Consider the following 14034-nt stretch of genomic DNA (forward strand, 5'->3'; position numbering starts at 1 on the left):
TGTACAGTTCTATGAATTATAACATATGTATAGGTTCATGTAGCCATAATCAAAACCAGCACACAGAAGAGTTACATCACACCAAAGAACTCTCCCTCAAGCTCTTGCTACGTGGTCACACATACCCACCCAACCCGAGCAGCCAGCCACTGAACTTTTCCCCACCACTCTAGGTTTGTCTCTTTAAGAATGGAATACTAGAGTGTGTAACCTTTGGAGACTTACCTTCTTTCGCTCAGCAGAATGCATTTGGCATTCATCCGAGTTGTTTTGTGTATCAGTAGTTTATTCCTTTTTATTGCCGAGTGGGATTACATTGTAGAGATGTACCACATTTCATTTACCTTTTCACCTGGGAAGGACATTTGGGTTATTTTCAGTTTGGGGTGATTATGAATAGAGATTAACATGCATGTCCAGGTTTTTGTGTGAACATAAGTCTTTTTTCCTTTAGGGTAAATGTCCTGTACTAAGATGGGTGGATTATATGGTAAGTGTATGTTTAATTCAAAAAAGAAACTGCCAAACTAGTTTCCAGAGTGGTTGCACCATTTCACATTTCCACCAGCGATGTACAAAAGCTCCACTTGCTCCACAGTGTTTGGCATTATGAGCATTATTTTTAGTCATTCTAATTAGCATGCAGTGCCATTTAACCATGTTTTTAAAAAATCATTTAAAATTTTTTCAGTTACAGTTGACATACAATATTGTATTAGTTTCAGGTATACACCCCAGTGATTAGACATTATAAAACTTATTAAGTGATCATCTGGAAAAATCTCATACCCATCTGACACCATGCATAGTTATTAGAATATTATTGACTATATTCCCTATGCTGCACTTTACACCCCTCTGACTATACTATAACTACTAACTTGTACTTCTAAATCCCTTCATCTTTTTACCTACCCCCCAACCCCCTTCCCATCTGGCAACCGTCAAAATGTTCTCTGCATCTAGAAGTCTGTTTCTGTTCTGCTTGTCTGTTTATTTTGATTTTTAGATTCAATTGTTGATAGATATGTATTTATTGCCATTTTATTCATGCTTTTGATCTTTGTCTTCTTCTTAAAGAAGACTTTAACATTTCATGTAATACTGGTTGAGTGGTGATGAACTCCTTTAGCTTTTTCTTGTCTGGGAAGGTCTTTATCTGATGGTCAAATCTAAATGATAGCTTTGCTGGTTAATCTTGGTTGTAGGTTCTTGCTTTTCATCACTTTGAATATTTCTTGACACTCCCTTCTGGCCTGTAAAATTTCTGTTAAGAAACCAGCTGAGCCCAGCCGGGTGTGGCTCAGTGGTTGAGTGTCGACCTGGGATCCAGGAGATCGGGGTTCGATTCCCGGTCGGGACACATGCCTGGGTTGTGGGTTTGATCCCCGTTGGGGGTGTGCGGGGGGCAGCTGATCAATGACTCTCATCACTGAAGTTTCTCTCTCTCTCCCTCTCCTTTCCTCTCTCTGAAATCAATAGAGATGTATTTAAAGAAAAAAAAAAGAAATCAGCTGACAGTCACATGGGTGCTCCCTGTAGGTAACTAACTGCTCATCTCTTGCTGCTTTTAAGATTCTCTCTTTGTCTTTAACCTTTTGCATTTTAATTTTAATGTGTCTTGCTGTGGGCCTCTTTGGGTTCATCTTGTTTGAGACTCTCTGTGCTTCCTGGACTTGTAAGTCTATTTCTTTCACCAGGTAAAGGAAGTTTTCTGTCATTATTTTTTAAAAATAGGTTTTCAATTTCTTGCTTCCTCTCTCTTCCTTCCTTTACCCCCATGAAGGGAATGTTGGTACACTTGAAGTTGTCCCAGAGGCTCCTTACACTATCTTCATATTTTTTTCTTCTTTTTGCTGTTCTGATTAGGAGTTTTTTGCTTCCTTATATTCCAAATCATTGATTTGATTCTCAGTGTCCTCTACTCAACTGTTGATTCCCTGTGTCCTCTACTGTTGATTCCCTGTAAATTCATTTCAGTTAGTGTATCCTTCATTTCTGACTGGTCCTTTTTCATGTTGTTGATGTCCTCATTAAGTTTCTTGAAGTTCTCAGTAAGTTTCTTGAGCATCCTTATAACCATTGTTTTGAACTCTGTATCTGGTAGTTTTCTTGCTTCCTTTTCACTTAGTTCTTTGTCTGGAGAGTTCTCCTGTTCTTTCTATTTATATATATATATTTTTAAATTTTATTTTTGTTTAAAATATTACAGAAGTCCCATTTTCTCTCCAATGACCCATTCCACCCAGTCCCATCCCCCTCCCAAGTCCCTCTCCCCACCATTGTCCGTGTCCTTGGGTTGTGCATATATGCATATAAATTCTTTGGTTACTCTCTCCCCCTCCACCCACCTGCCCTTCTCCATCCCTCTGACATTCATCTGTCTCATCTATGCTTCCATGTAATTGAATCTATTCTGTTAATGAGTTTATTAAGTTCTTTAGATTCCACGTATAAGTGAGATCATGTGATGTTTGTCTTTCTCTGCCGGACTTATTTCACTTCGCACAATTTTCTCCAGGTCCATCCATACTGTCCCAAAGGGTAAAACATTCTTCTTCTTTACAGCTGTGTAGTATTCCATGGTATAAATATCCCACAGCTTTTTTATCCACTTATCTACTGATGGGTACTTGGGCTGTTTCCAGATCTTAGCTATTGTAAACTGTGCTGCTATGAACATCGGGGTACATATATTTTTTCTGATTAGTGTTTCAGGATTCTTAGGATACATTCCTAGGAGTGGAATCACTGCGTTAAAAGGCAGCTCCATTTCTAATTTTTTGAGGAACCTCCATACTGTTTTCCATAGTGGTTGTACCAGTCTGCATTCCCACCAGCAGTGTACTAGGGTTCCCCTTTCTCCACATCCTCGCCAGCATATGTCGTTTGTTGACTTGTTGATGGCAGCCATTCTTACAGGTGTGAAGTGATACCTCATTGTGGTTTTAATTTGCATCTCTCTGATGATTAGTGATGTTGAGCATTTTCTCATGTGTCTCATTGCCATCTGTATGTCCTCTTTGGAGAAGTGTCTATTCAAGTCCTTTGCCCATTTCTTAATTGGGTTGTTTGTCTTCCTCTTGCTGAGTGCTATGAGTTCTTTGTACACTTTGGAAATTAGCCCCTTATCGGATACATCCTTGGCAAGTATGTTTTCCCAGACCATGGGATTCCTTTGTATTTTGGGGCTGTTTTCTTTTGCTGTGCAGGAGCTTTTTAGTTTGATGTAGTCCCATATGTTTATTTTTTCTTTTGTTTCTCTTGCCCTAGGAGATGTATCAGTGAAAAGTCCACTACGTGGGATGTCTGTGAGTTTACTGCCTATGTTTTCTTCCAGGATTTTTATGGTTTCATGACTTACATTTAAGTCTTTTATCCATTTTGAGTTTATTTATGTGTATGGTGAAAGTTGGTGGTCTAGTTTCATTTTTTTGCATGTATCTGTCCAATTTTCCCAGCACCACTTATTGAAGAGACAGTCTTTACTCCATTGGATACTCTTGCCTTCTTTGTCAAATATTAACTGACCATAATGGCATGGGTCTATTTCTGGGGTCTCTGTTCTGTTCCATTGATCTATATGCCTGTTGTTGTACCAATACCAGGTCGTTTTGATTACAGTGGCTTTGTAATATAGTTTGAAGTCCGGTAATGTGATCCCTCCCACTCTGTTCCTTTTTCTCAAGATTGCTGCAGCTATTCAAGGTCTTTTTTGGTTCCATATAAATTTTTGAAATGTTTATTCTAGGTCTGTGAAATATGCTGTTGCTATTTTAATAGGAATTGCATTGAATTTATAAATTGCTTTGGGTAGTATGGACATTTTAATGATATTAATTCTTCCAATCCATGAGCATGGTATATTCTTCCACTTGTTTAAATCTTCCTCTGGTTGTTTTTTCAGTGTCACATAGTTTTCCGAGTACAGGTCTTTTACATCCTTGGTTAAGTTTATTACTAGGTATCTTATTTTTTTAGTTGCAATGGTAAATCGTATTGCTTTTTTAGTTTCTCTCTCTGAAAGTTCATTGTTGGTGTATAAGAATTTCATTGATTTCCAGATGTTGATTTTGTATCCAGCTACCTTGCCAAATTTGTTTATCAAATCTAGTAGTACTTTGATGGAGTCTTTAGGGTTTTCTATGTACAATATCATGTCATCTGCAAATAATGACAGTTTTACTTCCTCCTTTCCCATTTGCATACCTTTTATGTTTTCTTCCTGTCTGATGGCAATGGCGAAGACTTCCAGTACTATGTTGAATAAGAGTGGTGAAAGTGGACATTCCTGTCTTGTTCCTGTTTTTAATGGAAATGATTTTAGTTTTTTCCCATTGAGTATGATGTTGGCTGTAGGTCTGTCATATATGGCCTTTATTATGTTGAGGTATGATCCCTCTATTCCCACTTTGCTGAGAGTTTTTATCAGAAATGGGTGCTGGATTTTGTCGAATGCTTTTTCTGCGTCTATTGATATGATCATATGATTTTTGTCCTTCACTTTGTTTATGTGATGTATCACATTTATTGATTTGCAGATGTTGTACTAGCCTTGCATCCCCGGAATAAATCCCACTTGGTCATGATGTATGATCTTTTTAATGTATTGCTGGATCCGGTTTGCTAGTATTTTAGTGAGGATTTTAGCATCTATTATTCATCAGGGATATTGGCCTGTAATTTTCTTTCTTTGTAGTATCTTTATCTGGTTTTGGAATTAGGATGATGCTGGCTTCATAAAAAGAGTTTGGGAGTTTTCCCTCCTCTTGAATTTGCTGGAATAGTTTGAATAGAATAGGTGTTAATTCTTCTTTGAATGTTTGGTAAAACTCGCCTGTAAATCCAACTGGTCCAGGACCTTTGTTTGCTGGGAGTTTTTTGATTACTGCTTCAATTTCATTAGTTGTTATCAGCCTATTCAGGTTTTCTGCCTCTTCTTGATTCAGCTTCGGAAGGTTGTATGCTTCTAGGAATATGTCCATTTCCCCCATGTTGTCCAATTTGATGGCATATAGTTGCTCATAATATTTTCTTACAATCCTTTGTATTTCTGTTGGGTCAGTTGTTATATCGCTTCTTTCATTTCTGACTTTATTTATTTGGGTCCTCTCTCTTTGTTTCTTAGTGAGTTTGGCTAAAGGTGCATCAATCTTATTTATCTTTTCAAAGAACCAGCTCTTGGTTTCATTGATTTTTTTTGTATTGCTTTTTTGGTCTTTATGTCATTAATTTCTGCTCTGATTTTTATTATTTCCTTCCTTCTACTCCCTCGGGGCTTTTCTTGCTGTTCTCGTTCTAGTTCTTTTAGTTGTTGTGTTAGATGGTTCATTAGATCTTTTTCTTGTTTCTTGAGATAGGCCTGTAATGCTATGAATTTTCCTCTCAGGACTGCTTTTACTTTGTCCCACAGATTTTGGGTTGTTGTCTGTTCATTTTCATTACTTTCCATGAAGTGTTTGATTTCTTCCTTGATCTCATTGGTAACCCATTCATTGTTTAATAACATGCTATTTAGCCTCCATGTGTTTGAATATTTTTGAATTTTTTTATAGTGGTTGATTTCTAGTTTCATGGCATTGTGATCCAAGAAGATGCTTGATATGATTTCAATCTTCTTATACTTGTAGAGACTTGCCTTGTGCCCTAACATGTGGTTTATTTTTGAGAATGTTCCATGTGCACTTGAGAAGAATGTGTATTCTGCTGCTTTGGGGTGAAATGTTCTGTAAATATCAATTAAATCCATTAGGTCTAGTGATTCATTTAAGGTCTGCATTTGCCTGTTGATTTTTTGTCTTGATGATATGTCCAATGATAACAGTGGGGTGTTAAAGTCCCCCACTATGATTGTGTTGCTGTCAATCTCCCCTTTAAAGTCCTCCAAGAAATTTTTTATATATTTAGGTGCTCTTATATTGGGTGCATAAATGTTTATAAGGGTTATTTCCTCCTGTTGGATTGATGCCTTTAGTATTATGTAGTGACCATCTTTGCCTCTTGTTATGCTCTTTATTTTGAAGTCTGTTTTGTCAGAAATAAGAATTGCTACTCCAGCTTTCTTTTCCTTTCCATTTGCATGGAATATTTTACTCCATCCCTTCACCTTTAGCCTGTGTGAGTGTTTTGCTCTCAGGTGGGTCTCTTGTAGATAGCATATATTTGGGTCCTGTTTTCTTATTCATTCAGCTACCCTATGTCTTTTGATTGGACCATTTATTCCGTTTACATTTAAGGTTACTATTGATATCAACTTATTTAATGCCATTTTCCCTCTTTATGCTGATGTACCTTTCTCTCACTATTCTTTTTTTTCCTTAAAGCAGTCCTTTTAGCATTTCTTGCAATGCTGGTTTGGTGGTACTGAACTTCTTTAGCCTTTTTTTGTCTGGGAAGCTCTTTATTTCACCTTCAATTTTAAATGATAGCCTTGCTGGATAAAGCAATCTTGGTTGCATGTTCTTGCTTTTCATTACTTGGAGAACTTCATGCCACTCCCTTCTGGCCTGAAGAGTTTCTGTTGAGAAGTCAGCTGTCAGCCTTATGGGGGTTCCCTTGTAGGTCACTGCTTGTCTCTCTCTTGCAGCCCTTAATATTTTCTCTTTGTCTTTAACATTTGCCATTTTAATTATGATGTGTCATGGAGTGGGTCTCTTTGGGTCCCTATTGTTTGGAACCCTCTGTGCTTCCTGCCCTTGTGTGGCTTTCTCTATCACCAGCCCAGGGAAGTTTTCTATCATTATTTCCTCCACCAAGTTCTCTATCCCTTGCTCTCTTCCTTCCCCCTCTGGCACTCCTATAATGCAATGTTGTTTCACTTCATGTTGTCCCAAAGGTCCCTTAGACTGTCCTCATGCTTTTTAAGTGTTTTTTTCTTTTTGCTGCTCTGATTGAGTGATTTTTTTTCTACCTTGTCTTCTAAGTCACTTATTCTTTCCTTTGCTTCATTGAGCCTGCTTTTAATTCCTTCCAGTGCATTCTTGATATCAGATACAGCATTCTTTATCTCTGTCTGGGTTTTGTTTATGTTATGTATCTTTTTTTTCATGTTTTCACTAAGGTCCTTGATCTTATCATCTAGTGTCTTCTTAAGTTCCTTGAACATCTTCATAATCCATACTCTGAACTCCATTTCTGATAACTTGCTTAACTCCATCTCATCAAAATCTTTTTCTGGCGATTTTTTCTTTTCTTTAATTTGGGGGTTGTTTCTTTGTCTCCCCATTTTGGTAGGTCTTAGTGTTTGTATCTATATATTAGATATATTTGCTGTCTCCCAGTCTTGTGGGATGGGATTTTGTCTTGTGGGACCAGTGGAGCCCAGAGGTGTGTTTTCCTTATACTCCTGAGCTCTTTGCTCTAGGCATGTCCCTCTTGTGGGTGTCCCTTTTGTGGTTTCTTTATGTTCTCCTATTGTGATTGGGTTTAGATTGTCGTTGATCAGTCCTTGGGAGGACCTTCCTCTCAGATTGGCTAACTGTGTCTCAGCCCCAACCTCATCGTGTAAGCTGTTGTATGTGTGCTGGCAATGCTGGACAACACACAACTAGACTTCCAGGAAACAAGAGGTGTGTTACAAAATACCTTGACAGTCACAATGAAAACAACCCATGTGAGAGTGAAGGGAGAGTGAAGGGAGAACACACACACACACACACACACACACACACAAATGCTTGAAAAAAAGAGAGAAAGAAAAGTAATGCTTAGAGAGAGAGATGTATATTGTTGTTAATAGTGGTGAAAATTTAGAAAATAATAATCAACCAAAATGGAAAAAATAGAGAAGCTGGGAGATAACAGAAGCAGAGAAAAGATTCTGAAAGAAGGGCCAGCAAAAAATTAAGGGAAGAATAGGAATAAGATAATAGTTGAAAATGAGTAAACAACAATACAATAAAGAGAATAAGAGAAACTAACAATTGAACAAAAAGACAGGAAGACAGAAGGGAGAAAGAACGAAAGAAAAGTAGAAAAAGAAAAAAGAAAAAGAAAAAAATGTTATGCCAATGGATCAAGAGGAGAGAGAGATATAGCCCAGGCAGGGAGGGAGTCCAGTAAGAGATTTGGTGGGAACTATAGAGGAAAGCTGTAAACTTGGTTATAATGATAAAGTCCCAGTCTTTAAGCAGGAATATCAAGAAAGTCTTGATAGTAGAAGCAAGGATAAAACGAAACAAAGCAAATAAGCAAAACAAAACTAAAAACAAGCTAAGCAAGACAAAATTCTTTTATAAAAAAGAGAAAAAAAATTTAGTTAAAATATGTTTTTTAAAAAAAAATTTAAAAAATTATTATAAAATTTAAAAAAGAAGCAAAAACAAATTTTCCCCTTCTCTTCTTCCTAAGGAAAAAAGAGAAAAGCAACAACAACAAACACACAAACAAAAAACAAAACAAAAACAAAAAAACCCAAACTAAAACAAAACAAAACAAAAAACAGAAGAATAAAAGATCGTCAGTCAGGTGAGTTTCTTCTGGGCAGCTTATGTTGTCTGAGGGTCACTGTTTTGTGGGCTGATTTCAGTTCTCCTGGGAGGTGCTTGCGAGGAGTCGTCTAGGTTTGGCTCTGGTGTCCTTAGGTAGATGGTTGATCTGAGGCTCTCCGTGGACCACCTCCTCTTGTCAGCTATTTTGCAACCTTGTAGTTGCCCGGTCTTGCTCCAGAGTCTTCTGCAGAGTCTTTAGGGTGCAGGGTGGCTAGTGTAGCCCAGGGTGTCACTCCCGTTAGAGGTGTCGCTGTCAGGCGCTCACTCTGCGGGAGTTAGTCTCTGCTCCACCGCCAGCTCCTCAGTCCCTACCCTGTCCTCTGATTCTAGCTCCCCAGGCTCTGACCTGCTGCAGCTTCAGATTGATTTCAGCCTGTTGCCTTTTCTGTCTGGGCCGTTTCAGCAGCCTGGGCTCAGTGGCTTCGATTAAGAACACATTCTGGTGAGCCCTTTGCCTGCCCTGCCCCCAGCAGGGGTTTTCAGTGTTTCCTCCAGCTCCCAAACAACAGTCCCTGAGAGTCTTATTCTTGTAAAGTCCTCCTGTGAGCTGCTCTCCCTTCCCCCTTAGGACTGTGCCCTGCGGGGTGTCTGGGGCCTCAGTGAGTGGGACCCGCCCCTTCTTATTGGGGGCCGTGCTCCTGGCTGCAGGAGAGGCTGGCGGGCTCCGCCCCTCCCTGCCCAGCTCTGGTTGGCTGGTAGCACCAGGCCTGCCCCTCAGACCATCTACTGTGCCCCAATCCCAGCCTCCACTGGTCTGTGTGCGCAGTGCACGCCGGGAAGGTGGGCGCCAGTTCTGGGACCAGACTCACAAACGCACAAGAAACACACAGGCAGAGAGTCCACCCTGCAAGGTCCTGCCGCCGGTGCGCCAAGGCACCCAGAGGGAGGGGACCCAAAGTCAGCTCCACACAGCTCCCCACACTGCTGGTCTCAGCAAAGCTGGGGTAGCTCCACGTGCCACCACGGGGCCCCTCAGGGCCGGTCACAGATCCCAGCCTCTTGGCACCGGGGAGCTCAGGGCGGGGGGACACCCTCAGGGCTGGTCACAGATCCCAGCCTCTCCCACCAGGAGCTCAGGGCGGGAGGGCTCCTCCCCTCCCCCATGCCACGCAGACTCAGCGCTTTCTGGGGCTCAACACAGTGCCCTACAGGGAGGCAGAGGGTCCCCCTGTGTGGCTGCTCAGCGCAGTCCTCTGGTCCCTTACCACTTGGGTGCCACAGACCTTGGGACAGCCTTCCCTATGGTTGGCACCTGAGCACTAGACACTGGTCGAGGCGCCACTAGAGGCTCTGTTCCCTAGGAAGGCGCCGGCCGCCATCAGAGGCTCTGTTCCCTGGGAAGGCGCCGGCCGCCATTGGAGGCTCTGTTCCCTGGGAAGGCGCCGGCCGCCATCGGAGGCTCTGTTCCCTGGGAAGGCGCCGGCCGCCATCGGAGGCTCTGTTCCCTAGGAAGGCGCCGGCCGCCATCAGAGGCTCTGTTCCCTGGGAAGGCGCCGGCCGCCGTCGGAGGCTCTGTTCCCTAGGAAGGCGCTGGACGCCATCGGAGGCTCTGTTTCCTAGGAAGGCGCCGGCCGCCATCAGAGGCTCTGTTTCCTAGGAAGGCCCCGATTCCTCCGGGACTTACCGCTCCCCTGGGCCCCCCTTCCCTGTGAGCGGGGCGCTCCTTCCCCTCCCGTAGCTCCGGGTGTGGGGTCCCCGCTTTTGGATGCCGTCCGCACTCCGGAAGGGAGGGAGCTTTGCAGCCTCCAAGGATCCGGGCTTGGAGCCCAGCACAGGCCTCAGGGAGGACTCCCCCTTCCTATGCCCCCCTCTCTTACCGGACTCCGTGATGTCTCTTCAGTGCTCCCCACTCGCACTCCGTCCACTCAGGTATGTTTCTCTGGTTTTTTCAAGCTGGCTACATAGGAATTTAGGAGGAAATCGAGTCCGTGGCTGGGAGCGGGGGCCTCTGCCGCTTCTCACAGGGCCACCATCTTCCCTTCTCCTCTCCTGTTCTTTCATTTGCAACATGGTTCTTTGTCTCCTCATTTGTCTGCTTCCCTGTGTTTGTTTCTATATATTAGGTAAATCTGCTATGTCTTCGGGACTTGGTAGGGTGGCCTGTGTAGCAGGTGTCCTGTAGGAACCAGTGGCTCAGTCTCCTCAGTCACCTGAGCTGGGCATTCCAGGTGCACCCCCGTGTGAGCTGAGCGCACTGTTCTATTGTAGTTGAGCCTTGATTGATGTTGGCATCACTGGGAGGGATTGAGCCCCCCAGGCCAGTCAGTTGTGAGGATTAGCTGAGACTACAGAAGAAGAGCAACTGTGCAGGAGCTGACCCTATGGAGCAGGACTTGCTTCAGTGGGGCTTTGGTGCTCACAGAGTCCACCCCTTGAGTGTGTTGCTCATGGAGGTGGCAGAGTTGTAATCTGGCAAGGTCTGAAGCTGATCTCCAGGTGCACAGGCTCTGGGGCCTCCACAAGTGCAAAGTTAGCCATGGCCTGTGCCCTGCATGGGGCCACCTGGTCTGAGTTACAGAGTGATCTGCAGATAGCTTCTACTTATGTTGGGATTAGAAGTGTCCAGGAGAATTCCACTCCTAGGGATGTATCCTAAATATCCTGAAACATTCATCAGAAAGGATATATGTACCCTGATGTTCATAGCAGCACAGTTTACAATAGCTAAGATCTGGAAACAGCCCAAGTGCCCATCAGTAGATAAGTGGATAAAAAAGCCGTGGGACATTTATACCATGGGATACTACGCAGCGGTAAAGAAGAAGAATCTCGTACCCTTTGGGACAGTATGGATGGACCAGGAGAATATTATGTTAAGTGAAATAGCCAGGCAGCGAAAGACAAGTATCACATGATCTTGCTTATATGTGGAATCTAAAGAACTTAAACTGATGAACAGAATAGATTCAATGACATGGAAGCATAGATGAGACAGATGAATGTCAGAGGGATGGAGGAGGGTGGGTGGGTGGAGGGGGAGAGAGTAACCAAAGAATTTATATGCTTATATACGCAACCCAAGGACATGGACAATGGTGGGGAGAGGGACTGGGGAGGGGGAAGGAATGGGGTGGAACGGTCATTGGGGAGAAAAAGGGACATCTGTAATATTTTAAACAATAATAAAATTAAAAAAAAATAACACATGTATATGAATCTAGAACAATGAAATAATACTACATATGGTTGATTGATCTATGTATATGTGATAAATGATTAAAAATCCTAAATTGGAAGAATGATTAGAAAATTCATAATGGAAAAGTAATAAGAGAAATGGTACTGAGGAATGACATAAATAAACTATTATCGTATTAAAAAAAAAAAAAGAAGAAGAAGAAGAATCCAGGAGAGGCCAAGCTGTGAACCAAGTCAGGCTGCCACTAGTGCCAGGCCTGGGGCCACTTATTGAGAGGTATGGAGCATGCTGAGACTAGCTGCTGCTTGTTTGAGAGATTTTAGGAAAGTCAGAATCATGAGGCAAAAGAGGCCAGTTGTATGGAAAAGCCACTGGAAATGGCTTGAATGAGCCTGCAAGTAGGGAGGTGTGGGGTCTCAGGAAATCACCTGGGGAGGCAAAAATTGTGAGTCAGGTTGATGGAAATTTGGATATGGTGCCTGCCTGTGACTCTGTGGGGGGACGGCTTAGCAGAGGAACAATGGCCTCTGCCAGCACTTGTGTCTGGGAGAAAGCTACGCCTCCAGCTCTTGCCCCAATTACAGACAAGTTAGTTCTTCCCCGACTGTCCCTGGTTCCTTTCAAGCTGCTGGGCCAATGGAGGTCAGAGGGAGTAAGTCTGAGTAAGTCCATGTGCAGGCCCTTTAAGAGGAACTACCTGGGACTCCAGCAGCCTCTGTGTCCCTCAGCCACAATCCCCGCTGGTTTTTACAGTCTGAAGAAATGGGGACTTTTCTTCCCAGCACTGGAACCCTGGGCTGGGGGCCCTCTTTCCTCAGGGAAAACCTACACAGACAAGATATCCCTCCCAATTTTAAAACTCGGTTTTAGTTTGGTAGATACTTTCTATTGCCATTTTATTTCTTTATGCCTATGTTTCTCATTCTCTCTATTTCAACTTCTTAGCACAGCAGTTCCTTAAACATTTCTTGCAATGCTTGTTTGGTGGTGATAAACTCCTTTAGCCTTTTTTTTTTTTTTTTCCTAGTCTGGGAAGCTCTTTATTTCACCATCTACTCACCTTGCTGGATAGAGTAGTCTTGGTTTCAGATCCTTGCTTTTCATTACCTTGAATACTTCATGCCATTCCCTTCTGGCCTGTAGAGTTTCTGATGATAAATCAGCTGACAGGCTTATGGGAGCTCCTTTGTAGGAAACAGATTGTTTTTCTCGTGCTGCCTTTACGAGTCTCTCTTTTCTTGAATTTTTGGCATTTTAATTATGATGTGTCTGGGCATGGGCATCTTTGGGTTCTTCTTGCTTGGGACTCTCTGTGCCTCCTGAACTTGTGTGACTTTTTCTTTCATCAGGTTAGGAAAGTTTTCTGCCGTTATTTCTTCTAACAGGTTCTCTAACCCTTGCTTACTTTCTACATATTCTGGTACTCCTGTGATGCAAATATTGTTGTTTCATGTTGTCCCACAGCTCCCTTAAACTGTCCTCCTGGTTTTTGTTTTTTTCTTTTTGGTTCTCTAAGTGATTTTTTTTCTACCCTGTCTTCTAATTCTCTGGTTTGTTCCTCATCTTCCCCTAATCTGCTGTTTATTCTTTCCAATGTATTTTTTATTTCTACTATATCATTCTTAATTTCCTTCACAGTTTCCATTTCTTTTCTCAGGCTGTTGAGCATCCTTATGATCAGTATTCTGAACTCTATATCTGATAGATTGCTTATCTCCATTTCATTTAGCTCTTCTTCTGGAGAATTCTTTTGTTCTTTCATTTTGGGCTTGTTTTTTTGTCTCCCCATTTTGGCTGCCTGTTTGGATTTGTTTCCATGTATTAGGTAGGTCTGCTAGGACTCCAGGTCTTTTGGATGGTCTCTGGTGCAGCCTAATGTCAGACATTGTTTGTGACTGGCCTTAAGTACCCTGTTTGAAGCTTTCTGTACTTCACAGCTTGTGGTTCCCTCTGTTGGGGCTGGGTGTATTTGGAAAGGACCAAGATGCCCACCAAGGTCTGCTTTTCCAAGCCCTGGGTCCAGAAGCAAATCAGGCAAAGACTCAAAGCACCCAGAGGCTGATTGTTATTCAGTCTCTTAATGAGCTTCAGGCTATAGAAACTCCACAGGGTGGGGCGGCTGTTTGTTATTCAGTCTCTTAATGAGCCTCAGGTTGTAGAAACTCCAAAGCGTAGGATGACAGGTTTTCCAACAGGGTAGGGCAATTGCTTCTCCCCCAGGCAAAAGCTGACTGCTGGCAAAGGTCTGCCTGAGAAAGATGTCCTCTGCTGCACGGGGGAATGACTCAACACAGGAATCCAGATGGCTGCCCTCTGAGCTCTATCCTCAGAGCCAGCTCCCCTAGATCCTCTTCACACAGCTGTATTCCACTCTGCCCTTCTTCTGCCGGAGCCCAAGGTAAATGG

Source organism: Miniopterus schreibersii (genome assembly GCF_964146895.1).
Source record: "Miniopterus schreibersii genome assembly, chromosome: 2".
Classification (NCBI taxonomy): Eukaryota; Metazoa; Chordata; class Mammalia; order Chiroptera; family Miniopteridae; genus Miniopterus; species Miniopterus schreibersii.